The sequence below is a fragment of the Cuculus canorus genome, chromosome 4 (genome assembly GCF_017976375.1).
Source record: "Cuculus canorus isolate bCucCan1 chromosome 4, bCucCan1.pri, whole genome shotgun sequence".
NCBI classification, from domain to species: Eukaryota; Metazoa; Chordata; class Aves; order Cuculiformes; family Cuculidae; genus Cuculus; species Cuculus canorus.
Window position 1 is genome coordinate 34,076,379 of NC_071404.1, and position 24,899 is coordinate 34,101,277.

Below are 24,899 nucleotides of genomic sequence, written 5' to 3' on the forward strand. Positions count from 1 at the left end.
TACTAGCAATTTTAAAGTCCAGTCTTATTGTAGAATATGGACTGCTACTCACTTAAAAGTAAAAGTTGCAACTTCCATATTTCAATTTTTTTATGAAAAAAAGTTAATTTTATTTCAGATTATGAATAACAGGAACTTTGCAAATCTGTTAAGAAAAAAATTAAAATGAAATCTGATAAAGAAGTATATTGCATTTTGTGACATAATTATTAAGTAACTCTGCTGAATTTCTCACTTAAATATTTAGAGAAAAACATATTATTTGCTTATGCTTGCTAGACTCCCCCTTCTTTACGTACACAAATCTCAAAAAATTTACAGTTCATGTTTTTCTACATGACTTATGACATTGCCTTACCCTTCTACGACATCACACTGCTTACAGAGGAGTTCAAGTTTTTACCATATAGGAAATGAATATGGAACAAAGTCAATTTTTATTACAACTTTGGCTGTCTTTCTACTGTCAGCAGCTTTAAAAATACTTCTGAATTGATGATGCAGCTTTTCTATTTCTCCTTAGATTTCCCAGACCTACTTCATGCTACGTACAATAGCATTTTGAGCAACAAAATGAACTTCGCTTTTACCTCCTACTTTCAGATCAGTTATTTTAATGCTGTAATAGAGTCTTATTAGCATAGGTGCTGTGCCTACAAGGCCAGGGACACATCTGGCTGCAGTGACATAGTATTTCATCAATTAATTCATTTGTTTTTTCAGCCATCAAACAGATCAGTCAAAATAAGGTATTCATAGGGTCTGATATTTCCCATTTAACTCTATTCATGAACAAATCCTGGTTTTTTTCATATTCTGTAAATAGTAATTAAATGCACAACTTGTGTGAATGTAAGATAATGAGTTGACCACAATATACTTGTCTCTCCCCCACACTTTCCTCATTCTGTTTTCTATTTTTTTGTGTCAAATTTATCGTTGTCACCTGTTGAGGGACAAGAGGTGTGGTGGAGGTCATGAGTGGGAAAATTTGAAAATATGTGAAAGGTATCATAAGTGTGAAAATATATATTTATCACCCAGCCTGCTGGCCAGAGTCCTTTAACAATAATGCAAGGATAAATAATCCAGCTTGCTAAATTCACAAGTAACATAGCAATAATGTAACAATAATATAATATAGTATTATCCAGCTTGCTACATACACAATAATTAGTGAGAGCTATGACACAAAGATAAATACTATGACTATAAATAACAGCTTGCTCTATTCAAATTAGAGACTGCCCTCTACATCACTCTAAACAGTTATGAGAGACTGCAGAGACTTGTACAAACAAGTTGATTTTATTAAGGATAACAGCTCATGACTTAATAAGGTTTGGTAGTAGCTGCAAAGAAGATATTTTTGCGAAAATACATTGAACAAACCTATTTATGGCCTGACACCCAAACACGTACAATAATGCAGTAGGCAATGATATACATGTAACAATCAGAGGTAAGTGAAGATAACATGTGGATAGGGTTAAAGTACACAGAGAGATAATAATAATTATTTTCATGTTAATTAGCTTGATGTTAAGATGTATGTTTAGTTCACATAACACAAAGTGCTTACCCCAATGGAATTTGGGGAGCAGGGAGAGAAGGGGATGGGATCCAGCCTGTCAACTGATCCAAAAAATTCTGATCACACTTTTCCTTCACCCTCTTATTCCAATGAAGTCTGGGGCAGGGGAGAGGAGATGGGGCTCAGCCCACTGGCTGATCTCTAGAGTTTTGGTGGCATTTTTACCCTTGTTGTGCCCACCAAAACTTTTGCTTTGTTCTAAAATATTTATAGTAGCCTACACCTGGGAGCAGAGTCAAGAATGAAGTTTGAGTGAAGTTAATCATTATATCAAGCCCTGCTGATCAGTGGAGAAAGAATTCTCACTTCGTGTGCCAAAACGTAAGTGCCCAAGCCCAGTAGGTGTGGCCATGGGAGTGGTTTGCCCCAGCGGCAGGTAGCCTTCGGTGTGGAGGTGTGTCTTAGTATTATAATGATATTACAATTATCAGCACATGTCATCTGTAGGCCAAGTTGTCAGAGCAGCAGCTGCAATCCATCTTCTTAGAAAATAATTACATTCCTGTCCTTGCAAGAGCCTTGCTGACAGGAGGGGTTGACTATGCCTACTTCTAGATGTCTCATCCCCCACTTACTGATACTAATGTGCCTTTGATGCATTCCTTTCTGTTGAAGGCCTTGTATTCAGCCCATGGCAAGGAGGAGGGGGGGGGGAAGGAAAGGGATGGGAAGAGCACCCCGTTCCATTTCTCCACACACTCAGCCCCATTCCAGTACTTAGCTTTTATTCCTGCATTCAGCCCTATTCCCACAATCATCTAATATTGTGTGGTTTCTGCTACATGATTAAATAAACACAGAGCAAATAAATATTATAGAAACATAGAAAAATAGTGAGTATATCTGCAAATCACCTTCTATACTATTGAGATGACTATGCTGAGTATATCAGTTCCACTATTGTCCTGTTCATCATGTCACAGGTATACAGAAGCTCATTTATGACAGTGTGAGCTACCTCTGTCCATCAGATACTGTTGTTATCGTAGCTGTTTTCTGATATTTTTTTGACAGATGAAACAATAATTTCATGACCTATAAATTCATATATATGCAAAGGTATTCTATACATCCACAAGAACTTCTGAACTCAGTTATTTCCTGTGAAACCTATAATAATTATTTTAGAACAGTTAGCATTAAAATCCTGGTCCTTTCAAAACCTTATATTTAGCATTAATTTATAATATTCTGAAGTTTATAATAATATTCCACACACTGCTAAATATAACCAGAACTATGTATACCTATAATAATGCAGTCCATAGAACCAGAACACTTCAGATCAAATCCTAATCAGGCTCCTAACAATTTATTTTTTCCATTAAAAAAAAAAGAAAACAAGAACCAAAAATTACAGCTCAGACTCTTTCTTCCCTTTCTTTCTTTAACCAAACTAACCAACATACTGCAGTTTGTCCTGGTGCACTTTCACTGTGGCAATATCTGTTGCATGGAAGTGATTGGTGCCAAATTCTTTTCTGGCCATGCTGATAAACCAAGTATAATCTCATATTGTCCCAAGAGATGTCAATACCAAAAAGATTTCAGATTCTAAACTGTTGATTTTCATTCCTTGTCAGGATCTTCAAACTGTTTATACTAATTTACAGAGTAATTTCAATACATAGTGGATAAGGGCTTTTACAGGCACAAAACCATTAGATGCCTCACTAAGGATGAAGAAGGCACATGGAAGAGGCCTGAGTTAACTTGGAAATGGGAATAAATAATTTTGTTACTACAGCAGGGATTGAAGAAATAACAATGATGAAAGGATGACAGAATATTGTCGTAATAGATTTCCAGCAAAATGTGACAGGATGAGACAGTTCTGGAAAGCACAGTATCATTCAGTGAAACAGACTACCTGAAAGGAGGTTGTGGAAAGGAGGGAGCTGGCCTTTTCTCCCAAGTGACAGGGGATGGGACAAGGGGGAATGGCCTCAAGCTCCGCCAGGGGAGGTTCGGTCTGGACATCAGGAAAAAAGTTTTCATGGAAAGGGTCACTGGGCACTAGAGCAGACTGCCCAGGGAGGTGGTCAAGTGATCTTCCCTGGAGTTGTTTAAGGGACGGGTGGATGAGGTGCTGAGGGATATGGTTTAGGCAGTGTTAGGAATGGTTGGACTTGATGACCCAGTGGGTCCCTTCCAACCTAGTGATTCTATGATTCTAAACATAAGACAAGGAAATTTAGGACCAAGAGGACTGTCATTCTCAGGAAAAGCAAGTTGGTATCCACAAATGGACTTAGAAGTGGTAGCGACTACTAGTTGTGGTATTTGAACCTGCAGCTGTCACAACTAATCCAGTTGCATCTCTAGGAATGTGGTCTATTTGTCATGTACTCAAGGTGATGATGTCTATCCCATTCCTTTACCGCTTTTTCTTACATATAACATATAGACTGTAGGGATGCACCATGTATGTGTAAAGAGTGAAGGAAAAATTCATTTGGATACTGGTCTCAACTCAGTTACTTATTTAGATAAGCCTAAGCTGTGAAATTCCTTCAATGACTGAAGGAGGATTCTAGAGATGTTGCTCTTCTAATTTAGGAATCTGGGTTGAAATTGGGAATGAACACTAGTCCATGGTCTTTCCTCAGAGTTTTTCAAGTGAGGGTTGTGACTAAACAACCGAACTGATGTTCTGATTAATTTGTGAGTAAAAAACAAATAGTTCATAATTTTATTTTAAGTATTCCTTTATAGTTTAAACAGTGACATTTATTTTAAACACAAAAGGCTATATTTGAGAAGAACTCTAAGATTCAATAGCTGATACCAAGCTGTTCTGTTACACTTCTTACTTTAATACATTTTAAAGCTTGTGTCTTATCTATTATCACTTTACTCATTTTATAGTACACGAAAAAGAAATAGTGACTTTCTGGAATTATGCTTATCAGCTGAAGAAAGTTAAGACATCTTTGATTGGGGTAAAAAAATTCTTATCTGCCTATTCTTAATTATACTATTAAATTATTGCAGTTAGAATGAGTGCTTTTAGGAGTACAGATGCTTTTACAGTAAAAAGTAGGAAAAATTCAGGCCAAATAGGAGTGAGATTTTAATTTCTTTAATACTTAGATGAAACAAGACAGCACTGAGTGCTCAGTTGCCATGGAAATCTTTTGAATAAGTACCTAATAAATTAAAACATACAGAGTTGGTCTGTTCAAAAGATCTGGATTAGAAGCAGAAATCTCAATTGATTGTTGGCAACATTATGTCAAAAGAAGATGACTGTATATAGAAGAAAATTGCACCTTGGTTATACCACTGACATTACCATTTCAAGCTTTATTCCAACTGCAGGCTACACCTGAAAATAGAATGGATTTAAATTCAGTCCTTAATAAGTAGTCAGATGCAACATCAGAAATTACTAAACATAGCTTGACAAAACAATAATTGTGTACTCAGAGTACACTCAGCAAACAGACTCAGCATGAAGAAAGAAATGCAAGCAATTATCTAGTCTGTAGATAATTTCTCACCCATAAGTGTATAATTGAGATACTGTGGGAGTGGGAATCACATAATTGCAAGGAAAACATATTTTACACACTAATGCAACAAGAAGTCAACAGCTTTTAGAAGATTGTCATTCCGCAGGATTGTAAAGACAACCCCATTTTTGTACTGCTGTTAAAAACAAATTGCAAATTGTGATAGAAGACCCTCACTCTGTCATTTATTTTAGCAAGTAATAATTTTATAAACTCTTTGTACAACCTGATATAATTGATTGTTCTCATTCAAAACAAAACTGCATCTACAACAGTGGTAGGATTTCAGATATTTTTAGATTTAGGATTTTATTATTCATGTAGTGATAATATTAGAATATGTCATTAGAATATGTCATTAGAATATGACATTAAGAGATTTAGAAAAGCCTGTAGTTCTCTCTTTGCATGCAACTCCTGTATACTTGCAACATAAATTCTTTAAAAATTTTATTGATATTTTAAAAGGTCTTACTATTTCTAAAAGATACTAAATATTTAACCATTTTTTTTTATTTAGTTCCAATAGTTCACACATGTTGTATGTGCAAGTTAAATTTCTTGCATGATAGTGGAACTTCTTTATCATTTGCAGCTTTATAGTTCAACTATATTTAATCAGAAGAGCTTTCAAAGGAAATTTCTCTTAGAGAAAAATTCTGCTGCTGTGATTATTAGAAAAATTCTACTACTGTGATTATTAGAAAATTCTTTTTATAAAAGCTATTTTTTATTGCATTAGTGACTTACCCATCTATTATTTTAAAGGTACAATACATGGAATATCCTATGTTCTGATAGTATATCTACTAAAGCCATATCTGTCAGATGCAACCATATTAACTTTTCCAAAACTGGCTTGTGTGGCAGATATTTGACGTAACAGATATTCTTGGTTTGTGAGTCTTACAATGCAAAAACTATTCCTATTGCTGCCAGTACAAATTTAAGGTTTTGTCAGCAATGATTTGCATGATTTTGGGAAATGCTTCATGCCTAATTTATCTGAAGAGATTGGAATCAAATATAATAAAGTGCAAGAAGGAAGTTCAGATACCCGAGGCATTAAAAACAAATCCACTATAATCTGCCTTTAACATCACCAAATGTTCTGAAAGAGAAGTGCCGTTTTAGGATTTCCAAGCCTAAATCTCACTCCTGTCATGTCATTTCTAAACAATAATTTTCATTTTAGAAGCTATACTGTATGATTCATATCAATATATTTTATTCTTTTTTATTACTCTTGCCCTCACTAACAGTGAGTTTTTTCTTTCCTATATTTTGCTCCTACTCTGCATAGGCAGTGTCTCCTAAAATGAAATGTACTTTATTAGCTCCCTTCTACTTTTGTGTCTGCTATCTTTTCAAAAGACTTTTGGAGTTTCCTCCTTCCAGGAGAGGTTGTTTCCATTTTTTTGAAGCCCCATTTACAATTTATCTCTTTCAACCAGTAGTTTGTGTTTATTTTTTGATAAAATTAACTCTAAATGTTTTTCCCTTAGCCTAATACTCAGAAATTTCCAAACATTACATCTTAGAACATTTTTTCAAAAATATTAAGCTTGAACAGCCAATGGGAATTGCCTTTTTTTCATTTGAAAGATCTGAAGTAGTCATTGGCAGTTGAATATTTGCCACATGATATAAGCTGTCAACCTGCCTTAACAGTTGCATCTTTTACTAACTTTAACTAACTTTAGTTACAAATAGAGGCTGAATTACTTTCCCTGGTTAACGTCCTGGTGAACAATTGGTAAGACTCAGAGATGGTTCCATTCAAGAAAAAAAAAGTGTTGTACATCTCCTTCTTATATTTATTTTATAAAAAACAATTAAACTATTATTAAAATTTTGAAGATATATAGAGAAGTTTTTGAATCAATACAATTATTGATTTGCAATCAGAAGAGGAAAAAACTGAAAGGATTAAGAGTCTAATAAAACAATTTAATTGATGAAAATTTTGAGAAAAAATATTCCATTTACGATATTGACTAATGTTTTATCTTTTTTTAAGTATTCCCATCTGTTAGTATCCTGAAAGAATATGAAACTTGAGATCCACAATTATGCAACATTATATCCCACTCACTAATTATGCAACATAGATAAATCTGTGCATTAAGTGTAAATTAATATCATTAGGAAGAGTTTGCCTAATTTAAATACAATAAAGCTTCTAAATTGCAAAAATTAACCTGAAGAAACATATTTAAATAATGAAATCTTTTATCCCTGAGAAGTCAGTGTCAAAGTAGCAGAAGTCTGGAAACAGCAATGCTCATTTTGCCTCATAATGAATGAGCAAAAGTTCAGTGACAGATTCGTTCAGGCTTTTAGCCTGCAGTGCTATACCAAGCTCCTATTGACTAGGCATTAACTTCTGTTATTCTCATGGCATAGCATCATACTCCCTAGCACAATACAAAATTTACACAGTTCCAGACTCTTTACTCAACAGTATTCAAAAGTAATTGTGTATTAGATTCCACATGCCCTAATCAGGATGTTCAGAACTCTTTCCCATCATAAGGGCTTATATTAGGTAAAATGTACTTACTAAATTTCTCTCCCCTCCTTCAGCAGTAAACCACCTGTTGTAGCATTCTCCTTGCACTCCCCTCCTTGAGTAGAGCTCCTGGCAACTCCTTCAGCAGCAGACACCTTCTTGATTGACTAAAAGCTTAGTAAAGGCTATGAACACCATTGTCCAACTAGACCTGCATTATCTCCCAACAGATTGGTCACTTTCTATTTGGGTTTCATGGTTAAAAGTCAAAGTTTGTGAAAAAGATCTTGATCCTATTATAAATTAAAATTAATCCCAAAGAGGTAAAGAACTTTCCTTTGAAGAAGTCATAAATAAGATTCCATTTGCCTTCTTGTCATACTCTTCTCATGTAACAAGTTGTCAAAACAAAACTGCTTTACATACTGGATGGACTTTAGGAAGTCTAAAAAAAGGCCATGAAGACGATCAAAAGGTTGGAGCATCTGCACTGTGAGGAAAGACTGAAGGAATTAAGTCTTTTCACTCTGAAGAAGAAAAGGCTCTGCGGAACCTCATCACCCTTTCTTAGTACTAAATAGATTGAACACAAAGAGGATGGAGGCTCTCTCTTCACAAGAAGCCATATGGAGAGGACAGGGGACTATAGGGACAAGTTGTACCAGGAGAGGTTTATTCTTCATAGAAGAAAGGAATTTTCCACATTGAGAACAACTTATCACTGGAAAAACCTGCAGAGGGATGTGGTGGATTCACCATCGTTTCATGTTTTGACAGGAGTGGGTGCTGAATAATCTCATCTAGGCTCCCTTTTCTGTGAAAGGTTTGTCTAGATGATCTTTCAAGGTCCCTTCCAACTTGGGCTTTTCCATGATATCAGCCGTAACTGAGTTTATTTTTTGTTTTTTGCCTGTCTTTTCCACAGAATATTAATTAGTAACTCAGCTAAAAAAAAAAGGTGGTTTAGATATTTATTAAGCAAGTAACTCCATAAGTGGCTTCTTAGGGTGTGTTTCTTCAGGATTATTCAAACAAAAATGTAGATTATCAGAATTCTGAGTATGTTGTTTTGTATGTTGTTTTGACAGTTGTCAGAGGCTCTGCTATCTTCTGACCTTTGATCTCAATTATTTGGACTAACTGCGGAAAATCATGGAATCATAGAATCATAGAATAGTTTGTGTTGGAAGGGACCTTAGAGATCATCTAGTTCCAATCCCCCAAACTTTTATAAAGGCTTTGAAGTTGTAGGCTACTTAAGTAAGAACATTGTATTCTAGGATGCTTTCTTTGTGTCGTATGTACATATGTAACTTTATAAAGCCTGTTCTAACTAAAATAGGCAAGCACATAAAAAACATATATTCCTTTTTCTGTTTCTAGTAGGGATAACTTTAACTCTAGCTTTATGGAAAAATCTATGGGAACTTTAACTTTCCTTGCATTTCCCTCTTCCCTTTCCCCCTTCCCCTTTCCCCCTTCCCCTTTCCCCTTTTGTCTAGAAAAGAGAATCATCTCATATGACTGGAAGTGAATGTAGTAATTGACTCATGTAAAAGATGGCTACCACCTCTTCCTGCATTCCTAGGGAAGTCCTATTCGTGTTCCAAGAAAAGCTGTGTAGCTGTGAGACTGACGTGTATTAGAATAGTTACAGGAAAGATAAAAATAGGAAGATTCAAAGTTCTAGACACTGAAATTTTTAGAGCAAACAACCCTTTAGTATATAATTCCCCTTGGAAATGAATTTACGTTGAAAGTTTCTGTAGAATTTAAAATGAAGTGTCAGTGGGACACTTTGTCCTTTGCTCAGAGAACAAAACTAGTCATCTAGTAATAGTATCTACTTCAATCTGCATTTATTATATTTCTTAAAGCAGAACTGCAAAACTGTCTCAGACTAGAAATCAGGAGGCACATAGCTCTGGTGATCTGCTATGTCTTAACTTTCTTCAGCACCAACTGATGTGTAAATATCTGCTTGGATATGAAATACTTATATATATACTCTCCTGTAATCTACTTCTGCCTCTGCTAACATGGACCAAATTTACCTTAAATATAGTGCTGAGAAATAGCAATATTTTTACAACAATGTTGTGTGGACACACTTTCTAAATTCGGTATAAGCAATGACACAATGATGTGTCTGTTCCAAAAGTATGTCAAGAATCTGTAGCCCAGTACATTGTTCTTTCTTCTTAGTCTAAAGTAAAGGGGTAGAAAACAGTTCTCCGAATTCCATAGTATTTTAAATTTCTAAATGTCTGTATCTTTTGCTCCATAACTTCACAGTCAATTTCAGAGTAGTGATCTAGTGTTTTTTTGTTTATTTTGAAATATCACTGGACATTAGACACACCTTCCCTTCTTTTTTTTCTGTCCCTACTAGTCAAAGATTAAGATCCTAATTTAAATCCTCTACATGATAGCATGTTACAGTTGCACAGTCAGATTGACCCAAACAGCAGCGTATTTTTTCAATAAAACCGAGTGACATTTTAACCCCTACTTTTCAAGTTCTTAAATAGCAAACAAAGTTAATTGCTTTGTGTAATTGTTAAAGTAGCAGCTGTAAATTGTGAACAAATGATAAAAAATAATTAAATCTCCTTTTGTGCTGAATAAAGGTTGAAAATACAGAGCTTTAAAGGAAATCACATTCCCATTGAGATGTGCTAATTACTACATTCACATTCTTGTTTTTCTTCTGGCACACTACAGATTTAACTGAAGAAATCTTATTTAACTTTCAATCTTAGGTCATTTCATTTCTGTTTCATACAGTTCAGTTTGCTTAGACCAAATTGTTGTTTTTTATTAACGAAGAAGAAAAACATTATTTAATCACTTCAAAGAATGAAAGAAATGAGAACAGACATGTTGGAATGGAAGTACTGCTACAATCTTTTGCAATGATCTCAATTCTTAAGAATAGGACTGCATTGCTAAGGGTTTAGTGCTGTCGAATTGTAAATATAACCTCATTTCAGCCAAATATCGTTAATCAAAAATAGTAATAAAAACCTGAGTGATATCAAGGGGAAAAAACATATAAGGCTGAAGATTATAAATGATGGTCTGAGTCTTATACTATCTTCTCTGTCAAAACTATCCTTTTTTAGTTGTTTGGGGAGTACTGTCTGAACAGAATTGCAGGATTTGACTCAAGGCAGTCTTATCATAAGTGACAGTTGATGGATAGATGGAGACATAAAATTAGATGTTTTACCAGGGAATAGCTTACAAAGCTAATAGAAGCACAAGGAAAAGCCTAGGAGGAAAACTTAATGTTTACTACAAATTATGATTTTTTCCCCCCAATCTGTAGCTGCATGTTAGTAAGTTTTCCTTCCCAGGGGAAACTTGCCTTCTGCAGAGTCCAGACTACAAGCTAGATAGTGATCATGTATGTATATTCTTGTTCACACCAACATACTCAATTTCTGAAACTGTCCTTTTTCTGCTTCCACTCACTCTTGATTACCTTTGATCAGCTCTCCTCTGCTTCTCCATTCTCCAGAAGTACCTGACTAAGCCACTAAAGGAGACTGTGGGTACCAAAAGTGCATGAACGTCTAGAATACGTCTAGACCCTGTCGCCTAGACAAAAATATGGGAATTAATATAAATTACTCTACTCAAAGCCTAAGAATTACTTCTTAATGTAACATTTTGTAGACAGTAAAAGATGCATGTTCATTCTACTGAAATCAGTAACAAAATCCATAGTTGTTCCAGTATTTAATGGGAAAAAAAATAGCTCCATATTAAGATTTTTGTAGTAGTTTGAGACACATTGAATGAAACAGGCCTGTGTAAGCCTGTCTGAGGAGTTACTATTATGTTAAAAGTTTTCTGGGGATCCTTTAAGGGTAAAAATTGCAATTTGCTTTATTATGAAAAATCATAGTACAAACAAGGGCAACAGTACACACAAAAGGGTCATTTAGCCATTCATTCAGGAAGGTGTCCCAGTTCTGAGAACTCGCTTAAAATCTACTCTTTTATGATGATATACATAAATACCAAATACAAACTACACATACATACTACAGAATACAGGAGGACTTAAATATATATGCAAGTGCATTACAAAATGTAGGGTCTGTGAAGTTTTCTGTGTAAATAGTATTTCTTTATTAATTTACACCTATGTGATCTGGCTGTACTGTACCTTTGCCTCCACCAAGTTTACCTATCAAGATATCTCTTGGGGGGAGAAACCCCTGAAAAGTAGACTCAAGAATATGATTTCATAATCAGAGAAGCAAGTTATATTACAACCTATTGCCAAAGAGATGGTTTTTCAATTTTCACCACTCTCATCACATTTCTTGAAGATTTTTTTGACAGCAATTTGTGGCAGTTTAATCATCAGGATTAGAACCACATGTCTAGTATTTCTGTTCCTTCCTACACTGGAAAGTGCAACCACAGGAGCTGATATGCCACGGCAAGCAGGGCACAAGAACATCCATATAGAGGCAGAAAGACTGAATTGTGCTTCTGTCAGCAAGACAGCCTTAGGTTGACTGAAACCAGGCATAAAATCAAATATCATAATTTTTAAATGAACCTCACATTTTAATAGCAATTGTAGTGCTTTATTTGTTTCTGAAGTACTAAAGGTAATTTGAATAAATTCAAAACAACTGTTTATCCTGCAATGCCAAAGACAAGGCAGAAGAATAAATATTTGCTTAGACTTAACATAAATTCATATAGTATGCAGATATGCTTCCTTATGGTACAATTTTTTTTGCATTCCAGTAGCTAAAAAAGATAGTTTTGGAAGTAACAAATGTTGTCAGGTGGCTTATACCAGTATGTCTCTATTATTGACAGTTGGTCTGCTCTGAATTATTTCAGGCCAGATCTACACTAAGTTAGAGGCCAGATGGGAGACGCATAATTTCTAATGATAGATAATTCTGTTCTATTGTAGTACTTTGAGAAGTTTATCATAGTACAAAGTGTGAAAGGTAATTCGTTATTTCCAGCCCCAAACACTGCTTGTCAATATTAATACAACCTGAGAGGATTTTACAAATGAGAATATTCTATGAGCATCTATACTGAATACAGATGATTCACAAGTACTGATGATTACCCTGTTGCTGAAAAATGACAAACAGATGTTAAAAAATTCCAACATGCATTTAAAAGTTAATCAGATACTTTTCTCTCAGAAAAAGATTCTGAGAAAATAGAGGGGGAATTTGCAAGGCAATTTATTATTAATATGAAATGACAAAATAAAGTGTGAATCCACTTCAGAAATTTCAGCCTAGTTCAAAGGGAAAAGGCAGGGAACTGAACACAACAGAAGTAAACTAGAATTGATTGTGGGGAAAAATATGTTTACACCATAAATGGAAGAATTTTATTGATCTATATTTCATTCCAAGGGAGCTTCTACTGAGATGACTAAAGAAGCTTAAATCACAGTAAGATGACTCACGTGGAATAAAGTGAAAGTGAATAAACAGTACAGGAGATCAGGAACAGTCATATTTGGAGTATAAAAATAAGATGGTTGTAATATCTATTTAATATAATCACAGAGGAGGTCTCTCATTCAACTAAATCATTATATTCAGTGGGAATTTTTTTTTTCTCCAGAGTCCTAGCCCATGTTGTCATCATGGACTAAAGACACAAGGGAATCAAGAGAGAAGTAAAGATAGGGAGGAGAAGTGGTATTTTCTTTTTGAAGATCTGATACATCCCCACAAGCCAAATAACTGGAGATCTTCTGTGATTATTGAAGTTTTCGTAATCAGAAACAAGTCAGATAGAGAATATCTTCTTTAAGTACATTAAACTAAATATGCAGGTAAATTGTTTACAATCAAAATTTAAATAATCTCTGCAGTCCTGAGACGAATAGTTAGATGTATTCCATCCCTGTAGAACAGACCCCATTGTTAAATAATCAAGAATATAGATGCCATGCCCAGATCAATAGAATTTTAATTCTTGCTGATATTTGAAACACAAATTTAATCTGTTTAACTACCAGTGAAGTCTGTATTTGCACAATTGCTTGCTGGCTGACATGGGAGATTGAGAACAACAAAGCCAGTCAATAGAAAATTCAAGGCATATTGAATTACAAAGGCATGTTGTCCAAGTCTAGCCTGCAGTGCCCTCTGATGCCTTTGCCAGAGCACAATCAAGAGAGGCAGTTCACATTTTAATTAGGTGAACACTTTTAATGTGCAGAAAACTACTATTCTTAGTTAAATCAAGGGTTGGGGTTCCCTTATCAGGTATGGTTCTAGATGCAATGTTTCAAATGAGCATTTGTATCCAGTCTTGTTTGTCTTGGACATAGCAATATTAATAGCTATCTTCCATCTACATAGTTTCTAATCTCAAATAGCCATCACTTATCATCAAACATTAAAGCTTGATATTTTAATAATCAGTAGCTTAAGAGTAGAGACCTAGCAAATTAACTCATTTGCATTAAAATTATTTCAAATCATATGCCATACAACAGCAAATCTGATGCAGTTTGACAAATATACAGTTTGATATTGCTGTGAAGATCCAAAGCTTTTAACAGTTTCAATTGAATATCTTATTAAACATATGTAGATTTGGCAAGAGAAATGAAATATTTACTTCAGATAGCTCTTTTAAGTCACAGTTTTCACTGTGTTCCCTGTCAGCACTGAAACAGAAGTAGTTGATTCATCTTTTCACTCAGGGTTAACAAGTGCTCACTGTAGGGCTTATACAGTTGTGATAACTCAGTACCCTGGACATGTCGCATGTAGTAAAGAGTAACAGCATCTCCCCTAGCAAGACAAGAGCTGATATGGGGCCTACTCCAGATGCTTTTATTACTTTTTCATTAAAGTCGGCAGAAAAAATTGTGTGTGGTTCTCACCATTCCTCTGCAAAGATTAATCTTGTTAACTTAAAATTCTGAGACAATGTCATTCTGATAGCTTAAAGGCTTGTGTCCACCCTATTGGATTTTAATAAAAATGCATGAGAAGTTACTGCACAGTCTAGTCTGATTGCTTGAGGGCTGATAAGAAAACAAGAAATGACATGAAATCAGAGAATCACAGAATTACAGAATCACAGAATTACAGAATCACAGAATCACTGGGTTGGAAAAGACCTCCAGGATCATTGAGTCCAACCATTCCTATCAACCACTAAACCATGCCCCTGAGCATCTCATCCACCCATCTTTGAAATACCTTCAGGAATCGTGACTCAACCCCCTCCCTGGGCAGCCTCTGCCAGTTCCCAATGACCCTTAATGTGAAGAATTTTTTTCTGATGTCCAGCCTGAACCTCCCCTGATGGAGCTTGAGGCCATTGCCCCTTGTCCTGTCCCCTGTCCCTTGGGAGAAGAGGCCAGCTCCCTCCTCTCCACAACCTTCTTTCAGGTGGTTGCAGAGAGCGATAAGGTCTCCCCTCAGCCTCCTCTTCTCCAGGCTAAACAACCCCAGTGCCCTCAGCCGCTCCTCGTAAGACTTGTTCTCCAGCCCCCTCACCAGCTTCGTTGCTCTTCTCTGGACACACTCCAGAGCCTCAACATCCTTCTTGTGGTGAGAGGCGCAGAACTGAACACAATACTCAAGGTACTCACCAGTGCTGAGTACAGGGGCAGAATAACCTCTCTGGACCTGCTGGTCACACTGTTTCTGATACAAGCCAAGATGCCATTGGCCTTCTTGGCCACCTGGGCACACTGCTGGCTCATGTTCAGATGACTGTCAACCAACTCCCCCAGGTCCTTCTCCTCTGTGCAGCTTTGTAGCCAGACTTCTCCTAGTCTGTAGCACTGCACAGGATTGTTGTGCCCCAAGTGCAGGACCCGGCATTTGGCATTGTTAAACTTCATGCCATTGGTCTCAGCCCAGTGGTCCAGCCTGTTCAGATCCCTTTGCAGAGCCTCCCTACCCTCCAGCAGATCGACACTTCCACCCAGCTTAGTGTCGTCCGCAAACTTACTTAGGGTATATTTAATCCCCTCATCCAGGTCATAGATAAAGACACTGAACAGAACTGGACCCAGCACTGAGCCCTCAGGAACACCACTTCTGACCGGCCACCTGCTGAAGTTAACTCCATTTGCCATCTTCTTTGGGCTCAATGTATTATCATGTAACCTACCATGAGACCACAGCCTGCTTTTCAGGGCATGTGGCTGAGTAACCTTCCCAAACACCTAACCAGCACTTGTAAATAGTTGAATCATGTGACAAGAGAGCATTGTGCAACCAGCAAATGCTATTTGAATGTAGCACTAATTCAAAACTTTACCTCCTCCACAATAGCCATGACAAATCAAGATATTATCTGAGAACTGTTGTCTTGCTAGTTGGAACTTTTCAATATACTTATTTTGGAGTTTATGAAAAAAATGTCAAAACATCACAGATAACATTTAGAAAAAAAGATGGAATTTGTTCTAGCCATTCAGGGTGATTACTAAGACTGAATGGCTGAGAAAGGGTGTCATGGATATGTGTGCTGAATATTAGATTTGTTCAAAACTTCACCACAGAAAATATGATGTGTATCTTGGAGGAAGAGATAAGCCAATTGCCTTGGAAAGTCTTTCAAACGCTTTCATTTCGGTGTCATTCACGTTATAGATCAATTAAAATGCATCGCCAGACAAGTAACTCATTGAGAACATATTGTGCTACTTCACCTTCATCTATGGGACAGGAAAATTATGTTTCCATCTCTCACTTGTAATAGAATAAGGCCATTTTAATAAAGAATCAATGCCTCTAGCTTTAAAATGAATTATTAGACTTCCTTTCTCACACTCTGAAAATTCTTATTTTGAGACAGCATCCTTTTATCTTTCATATTTTCTCTACCATCCAACTCAATATATGGTTGTTTATTAATAGGTTTAGCATAGACTACATCTCTAGTATCCTCCCTTTTCCTGATGAAAACTTTACACAAATTGTTTTTTTTAAGTTTGGGTTGGGGGAGGTCAGTGTTCATGAAGTTTGTGGAGCAAAGAGTTATGCAAATTTTGTTTGGCAAGATTATCTCAAGGAGGTGGGAGTTTCAACAGCATAGGATCTTACGTGAACATCTATCCTTCTACATTTTCATTTTCCCATCCACTTATCAACTTAATATGCTTTCATCACACTCTATTAGGCAGTTGTTTGCCTACTCAAATGCCCCATGTTGTCAAGCTCAGCAAACCTAACGCCATCTACTCTGCATTCACATCACTCCCTCTGTTTTAAATTATTTTTTTAGTACATAGGCACCCATGCTTTCCTTAGTTGTCCTATTTCTTATTTCAAAGGAAACTCAATATCTTTTGTTTATCAGGAATGAAGTAGTGACTCCCTAGAGAGAAGAGAATGGAAGATGTATTAAAATAGACAGGAGAACAGTAATAAGCACATTTCATAGCCCAAAATCAACAAGTACATTGAGATATAATCAAATCTCCAAAGAATCAGCGAATCAGGTGGTTTCAAAAATGGCAATAGCATTAAGAGTTGATTTAGAAACTTATTAACCAAGTGCCATTACTCATGCTACAAGCAGTTACTGTCCTTTCTTTACTATAGCTGTGTTCAGATCGATCTGCCAAGCAACATTTCTAACACAGGAATCAATGACCTGTACTACTCTAAACAAACCACTGTTGCAGTCTGCAGAGTTTTGAAAGCCTTCTCTGTCGCTATGAAGGAAATCTCTTTCTATTTTCTTATTTTTGCATTTATTTTGTAGAGGGACTGAAGGTACTTTATCCTTATTTGTGTTGCGATTTATGGTCCTCCAGAGAAGTACATAATGTGGATGCAGCTGTCACTGGTCAACTAGAAAATAACTAGAAGAAAGATAACTTTGCCTACTGACATTCTGGGTGGGCAAAATAAGTCTTAAATCACTATTTTTCTGCGGACTCTTTGATCTACCATGTCTTTGAATAGCTGTACAGTCTGAATAGTTAAATCTAGGATAACAGGGCTCACTCCTCCAGTTGTGAACTCTCAGAGAGGGAGCATTTTCCTGTATTCTTAATGCTTGAAGGTCACGTGCACATTATGGAGCAATAAGGTCTAGAGGCAATAAAACTGACAGCAGTGAGAGCCTTCAGAAAGAGAATCAGAGGACAGATTGTCATGCACCTTCAACGGAAAATGTCAAAAATGTCTTATTTTGTAGGAAAAGACTTGAAGATTTTACAACAGAAGCACTGACAAGCAGCAATGGTAGGGATAATCACAGAAAACTTGAAGAAATACCTTCTAACTACCAGTAAACTCAGGAGTAACTTTAGTAATAACTAAGGAATTACACTTTACCTGGCAATAAGTTTAGCTTGCAAATAGAAACAATTCACACATAGAGGTAAAACATGAACTAGTAATTGGGCAAAGACTCCTGAGTAGTATATTGGACTACTAACAAAGAGTACTGACCTATACGAAATTGTACACAAGACAATTGATCAGTATCACAATTCAGGCAATTTCAGAGGAATTGGCTATAAATATATGTGTGTGTGCTTTCATAATGCTAGTGCTTGTCTAGTTTAAAGTGAAAAAACACTTGGAATGCATTTGAGTCTCTTAGAAGGCCCAATGCAGACAAACTGCCCACCTTTCAGAGTCCTCAGCATGAATTCTAAAGTACTATTGACAAGAGATTATCTGATAGATGGTAAACATCATAGTAAATGTTACTTGTGTAACCCTTTCTGTAAGAGGCTTTCAAAACTATTCTAAAGACATAAACATTATCAGTTTTAATTAGAACAGGAAGTTTTCATACAGAGTTCTCAAGTGTCACAGAGCAATTTTTTTCCAGATATTCTGCTCTTGAGCTTTTTGACACTTCAGTCTTCTTACTTGTCTTTTGGTTATAGTGGGTATCTTGTTAACGTGTAGTGCTTGAACATGAAATTCTAACCTGCTTCTTTTTTCCCCCTACTACTAATTAAACAATCTCTAAAGTCAGAATTTTTAACGCTGGAAAAACACATAAAGATGTGATAGAGTACTATATTAACATGGAGGAAGATGAAAAAGCTGTTTTTTTCTACTGTTTTAAAAAAATCTTTACATAAATGTATGAGGTTTTTAAAGGTTTAGGATGAGTGAAAACTCTTATCCTAAACTTGGTTCTAAAGCTTTCATTTCCTTCATGCTTTTCTTAAAAGGAGTGTCTGAAGTCAAGTCCTTACACTACACTTGCAGTCTGAAGTTCACTTTCAGTTTATCCTTGACTTGGCTGATAGTGAAGCCCACACTCCTTTGTAGGTTGTGCATTTTCTTTTCTATAGGTCAGAATGACCATGTCACATTCTAAGTATTTTAGAAACTCTCTTTTCTGACCTAAATGGCATACAGTTATTCTTAGTTTTGAGGTAATCTGTTGAATGAAGCAAATAGTCTTTTATCTTTCAATAGGTTTTGTTGTTGAACTATAACACAAAAATACTTTGACATATACAAAACACTTCAGTGAAACAACAAGCCAAATGTTGCATAAATCTCGACACAAAAAATCTAGATGTTTAGAAATGATGTCATGCTCAGAAGTGGACAACACAGGTACTGAAAAACATCAATAATGCACTATCACAGTGAACTAGGCTGTGTTATTTTGCTTAACAATGGAAAGTAGAGATGAGTCTGTGGGACAGTCATGAAATTAATCCTCATATTTTGAGACTCTGTCTAGATATTTAAACATGAAATCAATCCTCATTGTATTATGCAGAGAATTTAATTAAGTCATTAAGAAATAGCCCCCCTTTCACAGGATCGGATCCATTGGAGGTTATTTGTCCATCAAGGCCAGGAATGATGGGCAATCAACAAAATCTCAACACATCTTCCCCCTTCCTCCCCCCCAATATCCGTTCCTTCTACTTTCATATTCTCATAATTTTCCTTTTTCTCTTTTTCTGAGAGCAGATATTTGATATTTGATCTAAGAAATGTCATCAGATGATTGCTGGCATTAATCTTTCACAAGTCCCTGCCATCAATAGACCTAACCAGGAGCAACTGTTTGGGATGGCTAGAAACATTCTATTGTGTGAGGAAATGTGGTCTAGTAAGACTTTCTTAAAAAATTGTAACTCACTTTTTCACAGCTGTAAATTGTCATAGCACCATGTGATATGAATTATATGCTACTTGACGGTTGAGATAATTATGAATAAGGATAAGCCCAACTTAAAGAAATCTGAGATCAGCAGTGTGCTATCTGCAAACATAACCTTTCACTGAAGTAGAAAGAATGGATATGGTTTGACAGAAAGGAATTTTTTTCCTTTCTTTTATTTCTTTGTTTCTCACGAAGATATTGTGACAATATTTATCTGACATCCTGGGAAAAAAATGAAAAAAAACCTTGGTACTGTTACAAATCAAGATTCAGATACACTCTTAGGGAACCCTGACAACTTATAGAGTAGCAATATATGCTGATAGTTTTCTAAATTATTATATATAGCATTCAAGAGGATTCAAGAAATTTCTAAAACTCTTTCTCAGTGTAAACTCACTATATGATCAGTGACCATCCAGCAGAATCATGCCTTTGGGAAAGTGAAGAAAGAAATCAAACACTTTGCAAATTTCATACTTTATTTATCATGACTGAATTTTAGATACTTTCTCTTCGGGTTAACACAGCAACCCCACAGTGGCACATGCCTATTCAGATAGCTATACCAAAGATTGTCTTTGTTTTTCAGTAAAACAGCAGTAGTAATATCTCTTTTTGAGACAGAAAGCTTAGCAAGATTTTTAAAACTTAGAGCTCCAGATATAAAGTCATAAATATATTATTTGCTAAATAGAATTGCAGTAGTCTGTGATATCTTTTATTATGCTTCAGTGCTCTGTCTGAAGAATGTACACAGAAGATAGACTATTCATGTGTCTTTTCCTTCTCCTTTCTGTCACAAAAAAAATAATTATTTGACTCAATCTCTAATCTCCAAGGCAGAAAAAAATCAGATTTTCTTATGTTACTGAGACTTGTGCTCATTCTGGAGCTGCATATTCAGGCAAAGTGTAAGAGATTCAAAGAGTTTGTGATCGACCAGTGAGGGAAATCCCAAATCTCTCTGTTTTCTAGTAAGTACTTCCTCAAAGATTTCTAGCTACCCTTTTTATAATACATAAACAGGCATTGACACAAGGTCCAATACTCCAGCGCCCTGCTTTGGTAGCAAATGCTTTAATCACTGGGCAGTTGAGGTATTTTTCATCTGCCTATAATAAATATTCTGTAGCTTTGATGTGGGTGCTTGAAAAGGCATTGCATGAGAGTTTCCTTGCAGATTTCTGGTTTTATTTTTAAAATCTTCCTGAGGCTTCTAGATCCATGTTGATTCCTGGGCTCTGGAATAAGGAGTGTTGGTAAAAAGTCTTAGACTTAGTAAGGACAGTGAGCAAGCCATGTGTCAAAAGGCTTATAAAATGTAATGCAATGATCCACTCTTCAGTCAAAACTTCTACACATCCATAATTCTGAAAAGACTCTGCCTTAAAAGAAGTGACTCTGCCCCATATGCGTTCATTCAGATTTTTTACTGCCAACACATCTCTGAAGGATGCTGCATACATGTTAAAAATTCACCAAAAAACCCCACCAAATAAGAGCAGTATAGTCAGATTTCAGTGTTTTTGTAACATATTTTTTGTTTAATATTATAAACTGTTCTATCTTGTTATTTCTGAATCTCATTTATGATGATAATGGTTAAAAAATAGAGTAGAAGTAATAAAAATAAAGTGGTAACTGAGATAAGAGTCCTGAAATACATGCCCAGCACAACTATTTAAACTCATTGCCATCAATATTTATTTCGCCTGACTGCATTGTTTTTTGGTACTAGTGCTCTTATACATAAATGTAGCTTCCTTTCGTCGATATTTGTTTGTTAGGAATAGGTTTCCTATAACAGCATAGGAGTTTGAAATTTCATGACAATGTCTAAGCTACTTCTGGGTGTTATGATTTAGCATCACCCAGACATACCTGGCAGCTAAAACTGTGCAGTTGAGCCTCCAAAACCCCATTCCTCCCCACATCTTGGAGGGAAAGGAGAGAGGGAGATAAGAGGGAAAAGACTTGCTGATTGGAAAATAAAACTACAGCTTTACTGAAATGATAATTATAATAATGAAAATAATTAGAAATTAATAAAATATGTACAAATACATGAGATCATGGCCCCACTCCATCCCTTGATGACAATACAAAACTACAAATGCTGCAGAGCAGACACAAAGGGAAGGGTCCAAGGCTAGGAGGGAGCTGGACTCAGGAAGTGGATTCAGGAACACAGGGATCCAGGATCAGGAGCAACCAGGCAGAGTAGGTCCTCATTGGACATCAGCCATCATAGAAGACGATCAAGAGCCTTATGATCTCTCAATTTTATACCAAGTCTGATGTATATGGGATAGAATACTCTTTTGGACAGTTTAAGGTCACCTGCCCTCTTTGCAGGTACAGCCCTCTTCCGCCAGCTTGAGGACAGCCTTGGTTAAGTATAAGCATTGGCTTTTTTTGCATACCAATGCCCTGTGTTATCACTTTGTGAGAAGAACACTGTCTCAATAACACGCAGTTAGCTTTCAGAAAAATGAAGTTACTTACAGCAACCGAGGTAGTCACAAAACTGACTCTAATTTACCTCAAACTACAACACTGGGTTAGAGATTTACAGCAGGTAAAACATCTGGACAACTGTCTTTGAGTGTAAATTTTACCTTTAATTAAGACCCAGTCTGCAGTAATTTAGTACAGTTTTCTGAGTCTGTTGACAAACTAAAATTCCTAATGAGAATGTATATGGGCTGGGAATCTACTTTACGCATTCTTCATTTTAAAAACAGAATATTAAATATATCATTGGAATGATAACTTTTTTTCAATACGAATTGCTAGAAATCTCATCAGTCAATGTCATGATGTAAAATAGGAACTAATTTAATTCTTTTATTAAGTGAAATGAATAGACTTACAGAAGACTTAAATTCAGTTAATATCTAACATAGTACAACTAATAGAAGTAAACAGAATTAAAAATATTAAACTAAGAGCCATCATATATGTGTTATTATGTAAACTAAACATCACACAATGTTTATTTTACTTTGCTTATACTGACATGAGTATGTTCCTTTGTTTATTCATGCTCTGTTCTGGTCAATATACCTTTTTTCAGGGGAAACATTTTGTAATCCGCAGAGAGAAACAGACATGCGTTCCTTTCTTTTTTTTGTTATCAAATGTTATTTGTTTAGACTTTTCAGGTTACAGCTAATTTCATGTTTTGCTTATACTATGTGGTCAGCAGACAAAACAAAAAGCAAACAGAAAAAAACTGATAAGAGGTTTTGGTAGTCCACCATTAAATTTTTCTCAAATGCAGAAATTTCATTTACCAGTGTTTCTAACTGTAAAGGGAGTGATAGACAGGTTAGTTTTGACACTGTTTCTTTAAAATTTTAAAGAATTTTTCAAATAATGAATAATAATGCAAAACAAGAGTTGTAAACAGAGACAATATTTTCATTAGACCAAGAAGTATCATTGAAAAAAATAGACAATCTTTAGTGTGACAAGTCATCTTTACATTTTCACTTTTGGCTTATTTGATTATTTACATATTTAAGAAAACAACATTGTACGCTTACATATAATCACTAGTTTCCAGAAGCTGGCTAAATATATTAGACTTTTTGAAAAAGTAGCACTATATTATAACATGATATTTAAAATTAAACTTTTTGTTCCATAATTGAATTGGCAAACCAGAAAAGAAATATTCATTGTCAAACTGAAAAATATGTTTGTTTTGGAAAAAAATGAATAAATAATTTGAGGTTGAGCAAAATGGAATCTTTTTGTTCAGCTTTAGTATTTTTTAACTCTTGATTCCTTTAATCTGTTATGAAAAAGTTTGTTACAGTACCATTTTGGTGTGAAATTTTTTGAGATTTAAATGTACTTAAATAATTAATTTTTATAGTGAAACATTTCAGTGCCTATGTCCCACAAAAATCATTTTTTTATTAAAGTTGGATTTTGGTTATTGAGATTACTCTTGGTGTTGTAGTGGGAATTGAACTGTGTTTTATGGCTACTTCTATGGTAGCATTCACAATACTGATTTTTATGCAAGAAGAAGGAAAACCAGATGTTTGTAAAACCTTGCATAAGGTTCCATAGTTTTCAAGCACAGTTATTTTCCTTACTGTAAGCATGCTGACATGATGCTATTCCTCTATCCTATAGGCTGCCAGAAGGAATGACACAGGGTTCCTTCTGTGGGTGGAAACACAGTGAATTTGTCATGTCTCAATGTTCTGAAAACTGTAGATTACCTTTCAGTGAGGTAAAAAGATGTGCAGTCATATACTTCCATTCCTTACAAAAAGAATGTTCAGTCTTTCTTAAGAGAAATATCCTTAAACAGGTAAAAGGTTTTGATTTTTTTCACTTTGTGTAGGTTATAGAGCACACAGAACAGATGTTTTTGAATCCAATTTCATAATCATGCTTGGAGACTGTTAGTGTGTAATTGGGTTTGCAAATACTATTCGTGTTTCTGCCCCAGTCAGTGCAGAGCATAGAAGAGACTTAATAAACAGGGAAATCCTAAACCATATGCAGCTATTTATCCGTTTGGTGTTGGACTAAGTGCAACAGAATTATTATGTATTACCCTTCCTATTATCAATTTTACTGCAGGCATAAAGAAATGAATTCCAAGAGATTTAATTAATGTGCTGTGATGGTAGAGAAAAAACATTAATGAATCTACTTTTCATTATGTATTTCAGTTTATGAGCACAGTCTTCTAGATCAGCAGATGCCCATATATATTAATGCTTTGCTAATGATACAAACAGATTAAAACTTCTCAGTTCCTTAACTAAAGGCACAAAGCCTCAAGAAAGACAACTCTTTTGAATTTTTGGCTGTGTATCATGCACTTAACACCAAGATGAATGACTTCACATCACTCAAATGTGAATTTGCATCCCTCAGCTGTCTAGACCAATGGTCATCTGTTAGGATAAGACACGTTCACCAGGTTGGACCGTTGCTTGAGGACAAATATGTCAAGAAATGCCTGGTTTAGATGTGTAGCCTGTAAAATACTTTAAATCTCTTTTTTTTATACACAAGAGCCTTAGAGTTGAATGTCACAATTCACTAAATCACATTCTTCAAACTGATGTGCCACCAAAAGAAAATATATTCAGAAGCATATATAAGG